Genomic DNA, 4,580 nt, shown 5'->3' on the forward strand with positions numbered 1-4,580 from the left:
CTTTTGATACAAAAACTTGAGCGTTATGGTTTTCGAGGGAACGCGGCTTCCCTTATTAATTCATACCTACAACATCGTATCCAAATAGTTACTATAGATTCTTACCTTTCAAATGCATTGCCACTGTCCTGTGGTGTCCCGCAAGGCAGCATTTCGGGCCTTTTCTCTTTATTATATATGTAAATGACATTTTAACTATAAGCTCCGACACTGACTATATTATCTATGCAGATGATACAAGCATATTTGTATCCGGTAGTATAGGCAATGAGCTCATTCACAAAGCAAACCCATACGCTGGATAGATTAAATCAATGGGCTCGTGTAAACGGTGTAAAAATAAACACTATCAAAACAAAAGTAATGTTATCCAGAAGCAAAAATAAAACTGCTTTAGTCGATCAACCAATTCTATTAAACTCAATGGCAATCGAACTCGTGCCTAAGTTCAAGGCGCTAGGTGTCATCTTTGAAAAGAATCATTCCTGGGACGCGCAAGTTGATTCTGTTGCAACTAAGCTATCTCAGATAATAGGACTCGTTTATCGTCATCGCTACATATTGCCTCAAAATACTATGACGCTAATTTAAAATACCTTATTTTCCTCTAGAATTAACTACTGCCATTTAGTCTGAGGATCCACAACTCAAGGAAACCTCAAAAAATATTGTTGTTACAAAAACGGTTTTTAGGAATTGTTAAGAACATTACTGCCTCCTTTCATACCCAGGAACTGTTCATCAAATATGCAGTAATGCCAGTCGCAAAGCTATATGACTATCGCATTTGTAGGACACTGAAACAAGATTTGGATATTGAGTCTGCTTTTTGGCAACTGTGGCCAATCTGCTATTAGGTGAACATATTCACACAACTCGACATAGCGAACCACGGCGAGTTAAAACATATAGAACAACATATGGACAACAAATGATCGAAAACAGATTACCAAGGTTACTTAATTGGCTTCACAGCCAAAGCATTCACCTCAATACAGTTAGCTGCAAATCAATACGTACCATTATCAGTAACTCCTTCAACAATGGTAATTAAAGACAATGTGTTACTTTGTTTGCTTTGCTTTTTATTTTATTAGCCGTGTTGTGCGTACTCTCTGTAAATTGTTTGTCTATGCTCTCAGTTATTTGGCTAGTTTCGCCTCATCCTTTCCGTTTGACCCTGTTGCGAGTAATTCATTAATACTGTTACTGCTGTTTTATTGTTGCATTTTTATTGTTTTTTTTTTGTCACAGAGCGGTTCTGCCACTGTTGCGTGATGCCACTATGGGAGCGTAGGGCTTTGTAAAGGTGCACCTTTTTCCTCGCGCTTCCAGTGTCATATATATACACATTGTATGGGATATGATGTGATACGATGCAAATAAACTTCAATTCAAACTTCAAACTACTCATGAGTATCTGTAATCATAAATGGTGTGTGTCTGTGAGTACTTAGAGGCAGAGGGTAAGCAGAACATTCTACATTCTTGCAGTGCCAGTTGTGCTGAAAATATTTTCACGGCGTAGCTGACACAGCAGTATACTGCTCGTATCCTCAATCTTGTGCTGAACTTTGGTACCAGGTATGTCTGCTGGAGGTACGAAGCTCATGCTGGGACGCAACTTCAAAAATATCGTACTACTTAGGTTACTCAAGAATTGCTGAGCGAGGGGTAGCAACTACGCGGCTGTCCTTGGGTCTTGATCAAGCGCTAGTGCGAGCATCAAACGGGTCTTGCCTGTTCTACTGGATTTAAGTACGCTAAATCCACATCATGTTTATTCAATTTCTGGTTCAGACTCAATAAAGCATGGTATCCCCTGAAAGCATGATATCTCTGAGAGATGGTTATAACTATTGCCGTGATAAGGTAAAGGTTCCATGCCGAAGAAAAGCCCGCGTCTCAGTCACCGGTGTCCATGTAGTTTACGTCAGCAAAACCACTAATTAGTCTCGAGGATGCTGATGTCACAGACAATACCACGTTACTCTAGCGCTGGAATCTCAAACATCCCACTACTCAGATCGCCAGGCTTCAAGGGACCGGCTTTCCTGCAACTTTAATATCTTGTTTCTATGGAACACTGCTGCATAATATAAGAGACAGCAGCAACGGTCTAAGCCATGACCCTTCCACAGAAACGGGTTCGCCCAATCGTGTCGTGGCTATTTCCCGCCACAAAAGGCTCTCTCCCACAACATCAATAGGCGAAGTGACGGTGGCTTTTCGCGCTCCTGAGGAGCTGGTTGATGTGTACGTATGTGGACAAGACAACAGAGGAGGATAATCTGATATGCATAACTAGAAACCGTATAAGGATCGTGAAGTGCGTGTTGTCTACAGGCTTCCCGTGTCATGTGGAAAGGGTAACTGAGAGACAAGAGAGCGATGGAGCACGCAAGGTCCGCTAACAACTCTTCGGGGGACGTTTGACCAAGCATCGCAATAAGAATAAGCATCGCGAATCTACGGTATGTGTCCGGCTGCATTTGTCTACCTTCATAACCAGAAAGAGCGAGCAGTTAACTCATGAAGTACTCGAAGCTAGGGGGGTCAATGACCAACAGGTACACTTCTATCAGTACCGTCTTTGTTGCTCTCACCGAAGAAAAGAAATACTTCGGACAGTTCTATAAGCTGTAGCGCTCTAATTTATTGTTATAAATGATACTTATTGTCCTTGTCCGTTTTTTTTTTTTGCCACATTCCCTTCCCATTTCTTTTCCATCTTTGTTTAAGTTCTTATTATTTCTTGACCGGTACTTCAGCGAGGTCTTTTCACGCATGGGTTTTATAACTTTATTTCTTCCGGATTGACGCATTCCATCACACTCGTTATCGCTTATTTTCTTCTTCTCACTTCGCTTTCATTCGGTGACGCCGACTACTTCTGTTCCTTTGAGACTACGGAGTGCACATTTATTTATTTTTACCTCGCGCCACTCTCGCCCTCTGCCTTCCGTCGTTGTAGTCTTCTGTCCGCACTATTAAAGATCCGCTGTCAGCTTTGTATAATCTTCCCGTGTGGTGTTTCTCCTTTGCCTGTTGTACTATTCGACAGAGTCACAGACTCCTAACGTTATGGCGGAATTGAAGTCTATCCATTATCTTTTAATGCTAATTAATTTCTTGGCTCATTAGTGGTGCAATTAGAACATGTATTCAGTGCGTATCACCAAAACTTGTCACCAGAGCGGGTCCTCATTAACTGATAAATAGGAAAACAAATCGTCTCCACTACTGGAATCGAACCACCATCCTTGCGTGACCCAGCCTAACTACTACACTAAGGTGATTTGTTTTCTATTATTATATAGTCTGCGCCAAAGTTGACCATATTTCGCATTTTCAAAGAGCAAGGACGCTGAAATGACACAAAATACAATAAACTCCGACGACGCCAGGAGTCAAATCACCATCTATCTATGTTCCTGCGAATCGCACTGATCCATACGTTGACATCCTGTGGGCGTGTCTATAATTTTCTTTGCTTAGGGTAAGGAAGCTGGAGGGCGCTGCTGAGCTTAAACATGTCAAACACCAAATAAACGCAACTAAAAGTAGAAATTCTGAAGCAAAACAAATGACAGAAATTAAAAACAGAAACAACGCGTCTAGTGTCCTAACAAAAGCAGCAACAGCACTTACGCTTTAGCATGCTCTCTAGCAGGTTTTCCAGTGCTCTCAAGCGTTTTCTTAGCAACTGTAGAGGAAGAAAAACGCATTTCAAATATTCGCCAAGGGAATATATTTTTGCGCACACAGCTGCGGTAACGGATCCGCGCATTCTTTTTACAGCAGGTCCAAACAAGCTCCGGAAGGAGCCGGCTTTACACCACCAGGACGATCCAGTGCAGAAATCGATTTTGTAAAGCAGTTAAATTGGCAAGAGCTCTCGCTAAACAAGGACGGACGCTCTGACCTTACGTTTCAGGTTGGAATAAAGAAATTAGTACTACTACTTCGCTTCCACGTTGAAGCACAGAGTGGAGGTTACATAAAAACAGCGCGAAAGCGAAGACAAGACCACACAACACAAGCGCTTGTGTTGCACCAACTAGCCCGTCAAATAGCTCTCTTAAGTACAAAATAGAGCAATGTTTACTCCATGAAGCTTCACTGTATTCGACCGGGATGCATATTGCACATTCATCACTTCTAATATTAATAAGATAAGAGACAGGTCAGACATTTCCTCATGCCAAATCGCTTACAGCATTCCCACGTATCGCTGACACTTGCATAGAGAAGTGGAGTTCATGCCTCGCAACAGTGGATAGGCACATCCTGGTATTCAGGCAAGTTCTCCACTGTGATTCTGCAGTCACCATGTCAAAATTTATATGGCCCCTCCACCCTTCCCGTGCTCCAAGTGCAATCGCATATGTTTTCAGCAACTACAGTGGCTGGTTGGATTCTGCCCCCATCCGAGACAAATATGATATATCATCAGCGTAAAGCAAGAATAGAACGTAAGCCGCGGCTAAAGTAGAACCTTTTGGCACTGAGGTCGCAAATAATAGGGCCAAAGGGGACATCCTTGGCCCCCCAATGTCGGAATGAACCGACAGTATAGG

The sequence above is a fragment of the Amblyomma maculatum genome, chromosome 4, assembly GCF_055883805.1.
Source record: "Amblyomma maculatum isolate TAMU_Amacu chromosome 4, ASM5588380v1, whole genome shotgun sequence".
Taxonomy (NCBI): Eukaryota; Metazoa; Arthropoda; class Arachnida; order Ixodida; family Ixodidae; genus Amblyomma; species Amblyomma maculatum.